Source organism: Sturnira hondurensis, unplaced genomic scaffold (assembly GCF_014824575.4).
Source record: "Sturnira hondurensis isolate 20B ecotype Veracruz unplaced genomic scaffold, ASM1482457v3 Scaffold0022017, whole genome shotgun sequence".
NCBI lineage: Eukaryota > Metazoa > Chordata > Mammalia > Chiroptera > Phyllostomidae > Sturnira > Sturnira hondurensis.
In genome coordinates, this window is record NW_028094648.1 from 1499264 (window position 1) to 1515439 (window position 16176).

The window sequence follows — 16176 nt, forward strand, 5'->3', positions numbered from 1 at the left end:
AAGCAATTTTAAAGGCATTATGGAATGGTTTTTAGTGTCTTAGTGAGCTCCATCATCACCTTATGGAAATATTAGGAGGCAACAGGCAATTTTTATATTTCATTATTTAGTATAATTCCTAATCAATAGATGAAAGTCTACAATAAATATAAAGGTATTTTTCCTACTCTTCATTAAAACATTGTCTGGAGGTGCCTGGTGTGCCAGACATCCTGGAGACTCTGTATTGATAGCCGAGCCTTTGAGTAAATCGATGGATTTCTGCCTTGACCCCAGTTCAAAAAGGGCTTTTACCAACCCATTGAAGACTACCGAAGGTAAATGGAAAAGCCTTCAGTGAGTGGGGTCATCCATTTTTGTACTTTGTTTTTACTTTTTAATAACAAAGGTAACCAATATGTCTTAACAGGTCATCATTTTTTTATTTCACTTTAGACTCATGCTCCATGCTGTGTAACCCCCTCCCTGAAGAAAAGCATCTATTGATTTCACTTTGAGCCACCAACTGCAAACGTGGAATCTCTTGGCTCATTCAACCAAATCTAAAACATTTGCAAAGCATTAGCCCTGAAAGATTTTATGGGATGTTCCTTAAGTCTTATTAATTGAGGAAGGTGTACTTAGTGCTTCATAGTTTAAATATTAGGCATAATTTAAATACTAAGATTGAGTTTATGTATGGCTAGTTCTGTTAACACAGATATACAATAGTGACTGCCATCTTTTGAATTCCTAGCAACTGTAGCACATTCTTATGGCAACAATATTTATATTTGGATTGCTACCTATTCCTCAGTCCTTGAATGAGGTAGGTCAGTTATCTTTTTGAGGTTGGCCTTTGCTCATTTCTATGCAGAGGATGACATTATTTGGCTCCAAAATGAGATATTGACTGGGACTACTACTATGGATGGACAAACCTTTTCTGCTCATTGAAGCTGGGCTGGTGGGAAGTTGGATTTACTATGGTTATCTCTCTTTCATTAATCCATTAACTTATTTAATCACTCAGCAAATATTTTTGCAGCACCTACCATGTGTCTAACACAGGAACTTGGGAAACAGAAACGAACAAAACTGACAAAATTTCTGGACAATGAAATGCAAGAGTCGCCTGGAGAATGGAGTTAATACAGATGGATTGGAGCTGAGAAATCTGAGGTTTGTTGACATTATTAGTGTCCTAGGATCCAGCTGCCTAAAGAAAATCATACTGGCATGAAATATTCTATTTCACAAGCCAGTACATTTCCTTCTTCAGTTAGTGTAGGTTAAATTTGTCACTTGTATTCAAAGGCATCCAATGAATCCTCAAACTTAAACTAATTTACACTATAAAAATTAGCTGACTATGTTGTATAACTTGGACAATTTGTCTTGTTATTTTAAATTCCTCAATTTTTTCCCCTGCCTTGCATGTAAGTCTGTTTTAAACCTTGTGGAAAAAATTATAGGGATTGCATTATAATCTACATTTTTATGGTTGAAAAAAATTGAGAATTTGGTACAGTAAGTATAAATGTCATTTTGTATTTCCAATGCCTGAGTCTTGGAATACAATTCAAGAAGGACAACACGAATTGATGCAGTCTCTCTTCATTGGCAACACATCCACTTTATATTGACCAAAGACGCAACTTCTAATTTACCATCAACTTGTTTTTTTCTTAATTATTAATTGCACTATGCACTCTCAGATTTTAAATGTTTGAATAATTCTTCCTGCACAGAAGTCATATTATTTGAGTAGGAAGTATGATGTCTTGGAGAAGTACTTTTAAATGAAAAATACAACTGGGAACTTATAATGTAAGCTATATGTTTTTGTGTATGACATTATATTTGTTTTCAATATGGAAATAATAATATCTAATCTACAGATTAGATTATTGTATTTTCATTAGGTTATGCAATTTATACTACATGCTATTGCAGCAAATACAGCAAAGTATAAAGTGAATAAAAATCACCCACAGTGCTGCAATCAACTGATATTCTAGTGCATTTTCTTCCAGAATGTATTTAACTAAATACCTAGCTAGCTAGATATATTTTTAATTAAAATATTTTTAATGACTAGTTTTTTGTTCAAAGTAATAGGTGCTTATATTCATCAACTACTCCTATGTTTTGTGCATTTTCTCTCTTAAATATAAGAAAATAAGGTTTTAATGGCTCCTTGTTATTCTATTGTGTAGGCATAGCATAGTTTATTCAAAGTTCCCTTAGTGTGCCAGTTTAGATTGTTTCTAATTTTTATCATTTTAACCAATACTATGTATTTTTCTTATGCCATGCTATTTATCTGCATCTCTAATTAGTTAATAATGAAAATTTCTGGAAGCTTATTTTTAAAATGTGAGGAGGAATATTTCTGTCTTAAATTCAGATTTTAGTTTATTACTTAACATAAGTAAATTTTCTTTTGATGTTCTTTTCTTATTTTTTTCCAGTAACATGCTTTCTTTTTAAAAAAAAATATTTTATTTATTTATTTTTTAGAGAGGGGAAGGTAAGGAGAAAGAGTAGAAGAGAAGCATTAGTGTGTGGTTGCCTCTCATGTGTCTCCCACTGGGGACCTGGCCCGTAACCCAGGCATGTGCCCTGACTGGGAATTGAACTGGTGACCCTTTGCTTCACAGTCCCATGCTCAATCCCCTGAGCTACACCAGCCAGGGCATTTCTTTTTCACTTTATATTCTCTGTATAATTAAATTAAAGCTTTGTCTCTCCCACTCATTGCCAATATTTCTCTAATTTCATTTTATTTTCAAACTGATATAAGAGTCTGTTGGCATGAAAAGGTTTGCATACTGACAAACTTATATTCTTTTTCTTTGTGATTTGTTGCAGTGCCATTTTGTTTAAGAAAACCCACGACCACTCTTAAATTATTTACATAATGTTTAAATACACTTTCTTTTTTTAATTTTTTAAAGATTTTATTTATTTATCTTTAGAGGGAAAAGGAAGGAGAGAGGGAGAGAAATATCAGTGTATGGTTGCCTCTGGTGTGTCGCCCGCCAGAGGAGGGAGATTTGTCTTTTAATTCAAGTTTATTCAATGCAAGCCTAGTTACAAAAATAACATATACATACAATATATAGAAATAATTTAGAATTCAAAAAAATAGTATTTGTACATGAAACCTGGTAAATTTAAATTAATTTATACCTTGGATTATAAATGTAAAATTTAGATTCATAAAGCATGGCAAATTATACAACCCAAAATGTCAGAGTTAAGTCAAAAAGGGACTTGTGGTGGTACTTATGAATGAGAATAAACTCTTCCAAAATTTTCTTTTCCTATGATCTACTAACCAGTTATTCATCTTCTTGAATGTTACTGCAGAAAGGAAATATGCTTTTCATTAGCTGTATTTTTATCTGGTTTGCTTTTACTTTGAATCTTGAAAGACATCAATACTGAATTTGATAACATTTTCCCTACATATTGATCTGACATTCCAGAAACCAAATGATCTTTTATTGTCAATACAATTAGTACTGTAAATGTGGTCAGGTTATATAAATTCTGCTTCAGAAAATGTGGATTGGCTTGTAGATGATTTAATTAAGTGTGAAAATGTTATGAACTTAATATTTTGTTTATTTAAAAATAAGAAATGGAATCTTAACATGCCTTATTTTTGAGATTGTTCTTATTTTCCAAGCTCACATATAATATAAAAGTTAGAAACAATATTGCTTAGACCACTGCTCTTATCATTTTCATACTTCTACATTTTAAATGTAATAATTTTAAAGGGTGCTACAAAAGAAGCATTCTATCCTGATATTTATTATTGAATATTTTTTAAAAGATTTTATTTATTTATCTTCAGAGGGGAAGGCAAGGAGAGAGGGAGAGAAATATCAATGTATGGTTGCCTCTCGTGTGTCCCCTGCTGGGAACTGGCCTGCAACCCAGGCATGTGCCCTGACTGGGAATCGAACCGCAGTTGTTTGGTTCACAGGCATGCGCCCCATGCTCAGTCCACTGAGCTACACCAGCCAGGGCTTATTGAACATTCTTTAGGGTGTTTGATGTTGTGGTGGGAGAGGAAATTAGAATGTGCTATTACCAAGAATTTCCCCGGTTCTCTGTTATAGTCCTGCTTTTAGTTCACACTGTGGTCCACAAAAAAAGCAATGATGGTACTGACTAGCAACTTGAAAGAAATTTCTTTTATGAAAATGCCTTTCTCTATTCTTAGTGTGTCATTTTATGTTGGAATATTTATGTGAGTAATGCCAGTTATATTTGTATACTGTTTAGCATTCTCTATAATTTTGGTATTACTCAGTGCAACATCTTTATGATACAGGAATATTTTATTAGGGTGGATGACTTAGTATTTCTAATGTTAACATCAGATAAAAAAGTTTGCCAATGGACAGCTTCATTCATAATTTATTAATGATGTTCTTCAAAAGGTATTGTCTTTATTTCACATGATGCCTGGATATTTGTATGTGTGGTTCTGTGTGAGAATCCACAATTATAATCCTTTGCCCCAGGCACTGCCTTTATTTATTACCATGCCTATTCTCTTATTCCTAACCAGCAGTCCTCTGTTCTGTTTATTCTAGTCTGACTCAAACACCCTAGCAACCTCAAGGATCAATACCACATAAACAGGGTGTATGTAGTTCAAGAGTAAACCGAACTGAAAGTTGATAAATCAACCTGTTTTGTTTTTCCCTTAGTTCTTTTTGTCTGTACCTTCTGAATTTGAAGAAGACTGTACACATGTCAATTTGTGACTCTGAACGTTAGAACTTTCTATAGATATAGTAGCTAAAGTTCGCTCAGTGACATTATGTTTGCAGCAGACAGAAAACTGACCTGGGAATCAGGAAATTGGATTTCTAGCTTTCTCTAATGTGTTGAACTGAAAGAAGCAGTGTTTTCTTTTCTACATCGTGTGCTGAAAAGGCAGTTAGAGCTAGAGGGAGAATACTGTTGAGATTAATACTGTGATTGATTATGACAATTATGTACCAAGTTGAAGACAAAGAGATTTTCTATAAAGGAAAAGAAATGTAGAGTCAGGCTTCATGATGGGAAATAAAATGGAGCCCTAGAGGTTTGCTATGTGAATAGGAAACAATTAAATAATACACTTACCACAAACCAGTTCTATCTTCTGGATGATCAATTGACTTTAACAAAAGCCAGCTATTTAAAGAAGTAAAACTTTAAGATAGATTTCTACGTTTAAATCCTAGTTTGCTATATAGCTCTGTTCTATGTAGTAATTTAATACATGTGGTTTAATTAGAGTTTTTATATTAATTAATTTAATATTTAAAAAAATAAGTAATTAAAGTACTGGTCTAGGAGCTGAGTATATACTATTGTGGAAAATAGAAAATATTAATATCACTTGTCTTGTAGAATTTATACTTTAGGGATTTCAAGTATCATATATTAAGATTTCCAAGATTAAAAATCCTCTACATGACTCTACATGATAAAAATCCAATAGGGAAATAGACAAAAACTTTAACATTCAGTTCACAATGAACATTTTATAAATGGCCAATAAATATATAAAAACATGTTGTTCTTCCTCAGTCAACACAGATATCCACATGAATGTGTTACTATTCTATACCCATCAGACTTCCTAAAATGAAAAAGATGGAAAACTACCAAGTGTTTGCAGAGAATCAAAGTTGTTAAACTCTTGTTTTGCTAGTCAGAGTAGATACAGTATAACTACATTAGAAAGTTATCTGGTGATATTGAACATAAGCATACTGTAAGAATCAGAAATTCTGCTGTGAGACTTAGACACAATATAAATGCATAGATCTTTTCAACAGAAAGTGTGCACTGCACTGTTCATATTAGAACTATTCATAATGAACACAAATGGGAAACTAGCAAAATATCCATACTCACAAATAGTAGAATGGAAAAAATAAATTGTGGTGTCACAATGGAATGAATTTTTTACAATGTTGAACCAAAAAAGCCAAATGCAAAGCAATACACACTACATGGCTTCAGCTATATGATATAAAAAGCCAAGTGAAGCAACTCTGTTTTTTTAATAAAGATTTTATTTATTTATCTTTAGAGGGGAAGGGAAAGAGAAAGGGAGAGAAATATCAATGTATGGTTGCCTCTCATGAGTCCCTTGCTGGGAATTGGTCTGCAACCCAGGCGTGTGCCCTGACTGGGAACTGAACCACGATCCTCTAGTTTGCAGGCCTGCACTCAATCCACTGAGCTATGCCAGCCAGGGTATGTTGTTTTCTGAGAAAGGCAGTTATCCTTAGTAGTAGGGGTATTGTGACTGGGAAGGAATGTGAGGGGTACTTTTTAGTTCTGAGAATGTTGGGGTTTTTTACCTGTGTAAGGACTGTGTAACAGCCCTTACAATTTGAAAATTTGTTGAGTTGTACACATATGAAACATCTGCTTTTCTATATGCATATTATATTTCCATAAAAAATATATAAATTTGATAAATTTTGTATATTAAATTGTATATATGACTATGTCCTATTGAGTTCAGCCCATCAAATTAATTGGTTACAATAACTGTCTGTTCTGGAGAAGAGCTCGCCTGCCCACCTGGCCACAACCCTGTAGACCCAGCACATGTCTTTCATGTACTACATAGAGCCCCTCACCAAGAAGGTGGCCACTGCCATGGAAGATGATGAGGACTATGACACTGCCCTGTCTGGCAGTGACAGGAGGATGACAATGAGGCGGTCTGGCTGGGGGAGGACTGGCTGTGGGAGTCTGTGGAGAAGAAGGCCAAGAAGCCTGTGCTGGTGGCCCAGTTCTCCAGCCTCCTGGATGTCAAGCCCTAGGATGATGAGATGTGCATGGCCCGGCTAGAGGCCTACGTGTATTCTATCCAGTTGGACGGGCTGATCTGTGGCGGCTCCAAGCTGGTACCCATCGGCTTTGGCATCTGTGAGTTGCAGATCCATTGGTGGAGAACGACAAGTTCAAGACCGACTGGCTAGAAGAGCACTGACCAAGCTCAAGGAGCACGTGAAGAGTGTTGACATTGCTGATTTTTTTGTTTGTTTGTTTGTTTTGAAAGAGAACAAAAATAAACTTTATTTTTAAACAGGTATAATAACTTTGGCCCATCTGAAACATTAGGTTCAACTATATAAAACTGCTATTTTTGAAGGTAACAACGGTCATTTCTTATGGTTCAATATAATTGTATACATAATCTTATTTGATTATGTATACAATTATATTGTATACATAATCAAATGTATACAAATCTTATTTGATCCTCACTGTCTATCCCCCCCAAAATGTATTAACACTTCCAATATAATATAATTTTTCAAAATTGGTATGCAAAGTCAGTACTCCAACTAAAACTATCTCTCCCAAGGCTAGTGCTTTTCTGACTCCAAAGTAGCAAAATAGATGGTTGTTGTAAATATGTGGGGAGGAATATAGTCTTGTGGACTATGTATAATCTTCATGAATATTTACTCAAGTCTCTAACTGTCAAGCATCTTTGTCAAACACACCATCAATACATCCAGTACTAGGTAGTCTCCTTTACCAGTGGGCACTCACTCTATAAACCCATAGCTAGCGCTGTTAAGTATTCCTTATACTGATTTTAAACCAGGGTCCAAAATAAATGGCACCTTGTGGAGCAAGAGTAAGTCATATTCATTTCATATATGAAATGAATTGATATATGATATTATATATAATATGATATGAAATATATATGATATGATGTATTATATCATATTATATACAATAATCCTTCAACAATTTAAATATAGCTAAATCTTCATATGGTAGAATTTCTAGATTGTTTACTGTAATGTTTGTCTACCTTTGGTTTTTGTATTTTATACAAAAGTTGTTCCAGTTTGTGATTCATCCTACAAGTTTGTTAATATTCTTAGAGTAGCCACAGAACAATATGGATCTACAATATCTACATTATAGATTTCATCTTTTTCAGACCTTGTCAAGAGGCACTTTATGGAGGTTCTTCAAGGGTCATTCATTCCACAGTAATCTTTAAGGAAGAAAATGAAAAAAGAAAAAACATTTTATACCACCTTCAGCCATTTTTCCCACCCACCACCCTCTGCTTCTGGCAACCACCAATCTGTTCTTTTTCTATGAGTTTTATTATTTTAAGATTCCACATATAAGTGAGATCATATGGTATGAGTCTTTTCTCCTCTTGCTTGATTTATTTTAGTTAGCATTAATACCTTCAAGTACATTTATGTTGTCACAAGTGGCAGAATTTCCTTCCTTATTATGAATGAATATTATTTCATTGTTATATATTAAAATATAATATTTAAAAATATAAATATACATGAATTTATTTATCTATTGATCCAAAACCCAGGTTATTTCAGTTTCTTGGCTATTGTGAGTCCTGTAATGACCATGGGGTACATATCCCTTTCAGAATTAGCATCTTTGTGTGTGTGTTTGATGTTTGCTTTGTTTTGGTATAAACACCCAGACGTGAGGCTTTTCAATCACATGGTAGTTCTATTTTTAATTCTCTGGGGAACTTCCATACTGTTTTCCATAGTGCCTGCACCGATTTACTTTTCTACTCACAGTTTTCTTTTCTTCACGGCCTTGTCAACACTTATTAATCTTTTTGGTAATAGTCACTCTAACAGGTCTGGTGTTAGTTGTGAATTTTAATTATCTAATTGGGATTTATATTTGTATTTCCCAAATAATTAGTAATGTTGAACATCTTTTCAGGGACCTGTTGGCTATTTGCATGTATTTCTTGAAAAAATGTCTATTGAGATAAAAACAATGATCATTTTTGAGTTTATAATGTTTGTGGAAGTCTTTTTTTTAAGATTTTATTTATTTATCTTTGGAGGGGAAAGAAAGGAGAGAGGGAGAGAAATATCAATGCATGGTTGCTTCTCATGTATCCCCTTCTGGGAACTGGCCTGCAACCCAGGCATGTGCCCTGACTGGGAATCAAACCACGATACTCTGGTTCGCAAGCTTGCACTCAATCCATTGAGCTACACCAGCCGGGGCTGTGTGCGGAAGTCTTAATGAGCACACTCATTCATTCAGTAACTATTTATCAGTAGTGCATTGTATGTCAGTGCTCTTCCAGTGGTGGGTGCACAAGAACAGATGTAGCAAAGATCTCTGCCACCAAAGAACTATGTTCTAGTTCATGAAAGCATCAGCCAAAACATAAAATGTGAACTCTCTTCTACTTTTTCAGAAATGTACATTTTTAATGAAAAATTTTAGTGCTCCAAGCCTCAATTATTGGCTATTATAGTTAATGAAATAATGCCCCAATATTTAACTAAGGTTATTGAGAATCATGCCTTCAGTGAACAGAGTCCAATGAGTTAATAGCTTTCTATTGTTCCTAGCAAAATAAAATTTTTATGTAATTTCATTATTCTTTGCAAAGAGCTGTAATTAAAACTCCAATTTACAAACCCTCCAAATAATGTTGATTTTGGAGTGGGTGGAAATGCTTCCTGAAATTGATTCTCTAAAGTAAAATGGAAAATTACTTCAATGTTTACTGAATTAAGTAAAAAAGAAAGGTAGACATTTAATTTTTTTCAGTGAGAATAAAAACAGGCACCATGCTTCCAAACATTATTATTTGAATCTGTTCCCATGCAAAAACTATTACTTTGTTAATTTAATATAAATTTACAATTTATAAGTTATTGTTCTGGTTAGGGTGTAACTTTTCATAAAAGATGAATGTGAGTCAAGTGCATAATGGTGGTAGTGTTGGCATTATATTTACTTTATTTACTACTTAAATACTATTTCAAAACTGTATTAATCCATAGGAACTAGTATAAAGGACACATGGACAACAACTAAGGGGGGTGGAAATGGGAGGGAGTTGAGGAGCACTGGACGGGGGCTGGGACGGGAGTAAAAGACAGAAAACTTTACTTAAACAACAATTAAATTTTAAAAACTCAAAAAATAAATAAAGTACATATATTATAAAAAAATGTATTAATCCAAACCACTCCTATCAGTAGTGAGAGGAAACTTATCCAAAGTATAAGACACATGGAAATATTTTGTACTTGGAAGAAACAGTTAAATCGCAAGTGGGGTAATTATTTGATTCCCGAATCAAATATATTACAGAGGTTAATGAAGATTAGTTCACTCTGTTACTAACATTAATCATATTTTTAAAAATAACACACTTTGTTTGAATGAAGCAGTATATCAAATGCAACCCTCTAGCACTATGGAAATGATGAATCACACAACAAATTTTAAACCATGGGTGAGTTACAGTTTCAATTGCTGCTTAAGAACAATTTTTCTCTCTAAATAGTAAGATTGTTTATTGTTCAAAATCAGTTCTCCCCAACAACATGCAGATACATTCTATTTTTACTTCAGTCGTACATCAAATAGCATATTCATTAATATCCTCAGAGCATATTTACATTTAATTTGGTCTCTAAATTTACTTTGGCATCTCCAAATTCCTTGTACTCAAGTTGGTATCCCTGTTAATGACTGTGTATTACTCTACTTGGGCTGCCAAAACAAGCTGTCATAGGCTGGATGGCTTAAACAACAGAAACTCACTTTCTCACCATTTTGGAGGTTTGAACAGACCCAGGTGAAGGGACCGGTGGGTCCATTTTGGGTGAGACCTCTCTTCCTGGTTTGTAGATGGCCACCTTCTTGCTGTGTGCTCACACAGCCTTTGCACTGTGTAGAGAGGGAGAGCAGGAGACAGAGACGAAGAGCTCTCTGGGGTCTCTGACCAGCCCTAGGGGATTGGGGCTCCACACTTGCAATCTCTTTTAACCTTAATTACCTCCATAATGACTCCATCTCCAAATGCAGCCACAAGGGGCATTAGGAGCGGCAACATACAAATTTGATGTGGAGGGAGGAGATAAAGTCAGCTCATAATGGATTGTTTAATATTTTTAAAATAGACTTCTAATTTTAACTGGTTTTAAATGTTATCTCACTGTTGGTATTAACATTGACACTGAGGTGAGGGAGTGCTTGTCAGCTCAAGGTGGGTCCACTCTGAAGTTCTTGTTGTCTTCCTCTTCATACTGCATTCTCTGTGAAGAATAACTATTTACTGACAACGGTCAAGGAGTCAGGAGTTACGCTGCACCGTCTTGGGGGAAGAATATCTATGTAAATAACTTAGAACTCTGCTGCACTGGAAATGTGTTTCTTCTACATTTATTTATGCATCTAATCATCTACATGTGTCTACATAATCAATGTCCAGACCTGTGGAGAATTTTTATGAGTTTATTTGAGCCAAACTGATGACATAGGCTGGGGAGCAAGATCTCCAATGCTCCAGAGAAGAACAGTTTCTTGCAGTGACTTTTATGCATTTGAAATTAAGGAGGGGATATAGGGAATATTATAGGGAAATGCAAGAAAGCAAAGTGGGGTTGAATTACAGGATAGTTAACAAGATTATGTGCTCCCTTGAGGATGATTATCTTATTTCAAAGGTGTGTGAACCCGGATGCACAGAAACGATGGAGAGAGCTTGCTTAAGGAAAAGTAAACCTTTTACTAAAAAGTTATGCCTGGGGTGTGATAACCCACCAGGATCTGCCCAGTTAGGAATTTATAATGTTAGATCGCCCTGTGAGATTGCTTTCCATAGAATGGCCCCCTTGTTTTATATCACACCAAAGTTTACACTCATGGACAATTATTTTATGCTTCGAGTTGTAATCTAATGTGACTTTATTTCTGTGCACACATTATTGTAGCTTTGGCCATTGGCAGCTCTTTCACTTGAGTTCTTTTTCTCTTGTACATACTCCAGTTGATACGGAGAGACCTGATCAGATCGCTGGGGGGGAGTAGAAGGGGGGCCTGGAGGAGGTCGCCTAAGGCAATTCTAAACGGTCTAGGAGAGGACTGGCTGAGAAGCTGAGTGCTTCAAGAGCATATGGAACTATGGGCCACAAGATTTAAAATAAAAGGGTGGGCAGAGACTGGCTCTTGGGCTCTCCTCCTGGAGGATGCCTGGATAATGGGGCTGCAGCTGCCTGACTTTCCCAGCAGATGGTCTTTTGGATGGGAAGGAACTCATCCCAGGAACTACACCTGGAACTACACCCAGGTGTGGCCTAGGATTGGGCTGGCCTGGCAGAGGGTGGCAGGTTTATTCATCTTTGGGTATTTTAGAGGGGATGAGCTCTGAGGCAGAAGCCTGCCATTCTTCCAAAATTGTGTAGATTTTGTATTTTATGTGGTTTTAGTTTGCAAACTAACACCATGGAAATAAGATAATGAAAAAACTAACAGGAGGAATGATGGGAGAACTCAAGTGTTAGAAAGAGTTTAGCTTCAATTGACAGCCTTACGTGACTAATGCATGTGGAAAACTGTTATTCCAAAATTGTGTAGCTTTTGAATAAAGACTCCTTTCCTTTATCACCAAAACTCTGCCTCTGGAATTTTGCCTAGATGGTAGTGGTGGGCAGCTGTATTCCACTTGCTGTTTGGTAATACAATTATTCTTTTTTTCCCAATTGCTTGAGGGTTTTTTTTTTTTTTTATTCCCTAGCTTTACAAGATGTTTGTAGGATCCTCTTATAAATTTCCTGCTCCAGCTCTGGAATCACAGAATCAGCCCCGGTTTCTTTTGTTGGAGAAAAGTAATAGACACCAAGATCTGGGTGTTGGGCACATTCATTAACCCCTGGTGTGGTTGCTTCTAGGACCTCTTCAGCTACAGAGCAAGTTACCAGAGCGATGGGGACAAATCACTGGAGAAGGCAGGGGTGGAGACAAAAACCCCAAGACAGAATTGAAGATTAAAAGCAGCTGGCACTCCCTGTAAAGGGAGGAGCCACCGGAGGAGGGAGATCCCGCAGGGCAGACAAGCATCCTGTGACTCAGCAGAAGAGAGCTTGTACAGAGCAAGCATGGTCCAAGACTTCTGCCCCCATGTGGAAAATGGCGAGCAGAAGGGGGTTGAAAAGGACACCACTACCTGGGATTCTGGAAGAGGACTTTTAAACCGAAGATGGGCAGAAGCAGCTGTCTTGCTTTGCCCTGCATAGGCAGGAGTGGCAGTTGCTGAGATGGCTCTTAGGCCCCACATGGTTGAATGCCAGCTCAGAGAGGTAGGATGGGATGCCATGCTGGGATGCGTGCCTCACCCGGTGCCGGATGTTGGGACACTATGACCCAGTGCAGCCCCGTACATGGGTCCTGACTGTGTCCACTCTCTCATCCTGAGAGCAGTGCACAAAGACAGAGCAACATTGAGAGACCAGAGCTGCTGCGTGTGAGGTGATGGTGACTCAGGCACCAGAGAGAGAGCGAGCCTGGAGCTGGAGAGGCAGAAACCCATTTCAGCAGCAACCTTAGGCTAGAGATAAGCAGTAGTGGGGAACTTACAGACCTGACTTTGGACTTTAGTCTCCCTGGGAGTGGCTGGTTTTCTGTGCTTTGAGGGAGAGATGAGCTCCTTCAGCACAGAGCAGGAGTGCTCCCAGCCCCCTCAAATTGGGACTGCTCTTAATAAAAACCTATTTCCTTACTCACAAATCTCTGTGGTGTGTGTATACATGGTGACCAGAAGCCAGGCCCCATGCTGCCCAGTTACACAAGGCAACATATTTGTGTATATAATACACATATGCAAGTATCTGTAGCTGTACATTAATAGATATTAAAGAAGTTCATATTGCCGCCTCCACTCCAGTGAATTGCCACACGAATATCTCTAGTCCCCTCCCCTTGCTTATTTGTCACCTCTCATTCCAATGGTAAGAAACCTCACTCTCACTCTCTGTTACCCATAGACTTAATGATTACATTCCAGTAAACATGTGTAGAGCTATCACAGTTGTTAACCTATAACCTCCGTAGCAAACAACTTTATCAAATACAGCGCAGTACTTAGGTATGGTTCCTTTTGCTTTGCTTGCAAATTCTACTGATTTTCAAAATTACTTAGGCTAGCAACTTTTCTTCCCACCACTTGCTGTGTGAGGTTTTCATACATTTATAACATAATTAAATTGTTTTGTCACATTCTGCATTCTATCCTGAGGTCCTCCAGTCTCCTAAATGACCTTTTAAAAATGTGTATATACACTTAGTTTTATTCTTTGTGCCATAAAATTTTATGAGTTTTGACAAATCATAGTGTCACGAATCTATCACAGTACCAGATAGTATACTAGTTTCATTCTTTTAAAAAAATAACCCAATGGTTTTGGTCTATTCAGACAGTATTAACCGCTGCTCCATTTGATTCGTCTTTAGTTTTGTCATTTCCAGAATTCATGTAATTTGCATCATCCAACATTTAGGCTTTCAGACAGGCTTTTTTCACTTGGTATTATGTATTTATAACTCATCCTTGTTTTTTAGTGGCTTGATAGCTTATTTATATTTATTGCTGAATAATATTTATTGCATGGTTGCATGATCTCCCTTTCTGATATTATTTTGTCCCTCCCTTCCATTTTGATTAACCAGGTAAGAGGATTATCTATTCATTTAAAAAAATGCTTTTAGTTTTGTTGATGTTTCTTTATTGTTTATATAAATAAACAATTGTATATATATATATATTAATATTTTATTTATTTTTTTAGAGAGAGGGGAAGGGAAGGAGAAAGAGAGGGAGAGAAACATCAATGTGTGCTTGCCTCTCATGTGTCCCCTACTGGGGACCTGGCCTGCAACCCAAGCATGTGCCCTGACTGGGCATCAAACTGACGACCCTTTGCTTCACAGGTCTGTGCTCAATCCACTGAGCTACACCAGCCAGGGTATTGTTTATATTTTTAATTTCACTTTTATCTGCTGACATTTGAAATATTTTTTCAACTTGCTTTAAGGGGATTGCTTTGCCTCCTCTCCTTTTCTAAAGTAGAATCTTAGGTTACTGATTTTAGATCCTTCTTATTTTTTAATATGTGTATTTAATGTTATATGTTTTCTTTCAAGAATGACTTTTACTGCATTCTACAAATTTTCATTGTAATTTACATAAAATATTTTTTGAACTTTCCTTAAGATTACTTCTTTGATCTATGTTTTCTTTGATCTCCAAATGTTTTGGCATTTTTCAGGTATCTTTTTTTAATATCTAGTTTAATTCCATTATGATCTGAGAACATACATTGTACGATTCCTATTCTTTTCTGTTTTACTGTTTATGCTATTACAGTTGTTCTGCTTTTTAAAATTTATGATTCAGAGTATGGTTTATCTCAGTGAGAGTAGCATTTTTTTAAGGGCCAAACATGTCATGTCATGCCAAACATCTCAGTAAATAAAACTGAGCAAATAAGCCTCTATAGCATGTGGTTTATCTGACTAGGAGTTGGGTTGTGTTTAATGTTTACTGTAGGTGTAGTTGCCAAAGGATTTGTATCTCTTATTTTTGTCTCTGCTCTTGACGTTGGGTTTCCTTAGGTATTTCTCTTTGTTGAGGGGGCTGTGTCTTTCTGCCCAATCAGTGGTAATTGTCTGCTATTACAGTAAACCCTGTTGGTGTGGTGGGCTGGTATTGGGGAAGGAAGATGTTCTACAGTCTTCTGATCAAACTTCAGTTACTGAACGGGTCTGTGTCTGTGAGTTTCTCCAGGGTGGAGCACTTCTTCCGCCCCCAGCCCCCCTTTTAGGTGACGTAGGCAAGCTAACTGGGAAGTGGAGGTGAAGAGCTCTCACCCAGCTGGGGTAAGGTTCTGGTAAACTCTGTCCACTGGACAGGAGTAGTGGGTCTTTGCTGTGGAGTGTGCTGCGGGTATGTTCCCTGGTTACGCTTTTCCTCCTCCCCCCAACCCCAAGGAATTTGTTCCTAGTTCTTCACTGTAAGATCCTGGCATAAAACCTGAGGGTAAAGAACTACAACGAAGGTGTGGGGAGCTCCCTAAGTCTTCAGTTTCCAGGAGTTTCTCGGGCTCGTGCTAGTCTATGCTTAGCCTCCAGAAGTTCACAAAATTATCACTTAAGTCTTCTAGCAGAGTGTGGCTCCAGCAGTTCTGTCCTGGTTAAGCAGGTCTTACCTGTGACTTTATTTTTTGGTTTAACTTTTGGGGTAGTAACTTGCCCTGATCCCTCAGTTCTCTGATGGGCTAAAATAAATCACTGATTTTTTTTTAGTTTATTCAGATTTTTCTTATAAGAATGAAA

At 36.6% G+C, this 16176-nt stretch overlaps 1 pseudogene; it reads left to right on the forward strand.

The window, feature by feature from the left end:
- Positions 1–253: 253 nt before the first annotated feature.
- LOC118978592 (elongation factor 1-delta-like) lies at positions 254–12715 on the forward strand (annotated as a pseudogene).
- The last annotated feature ends 3461 nt before the right edge of the window (positions 12716–16176 follow it).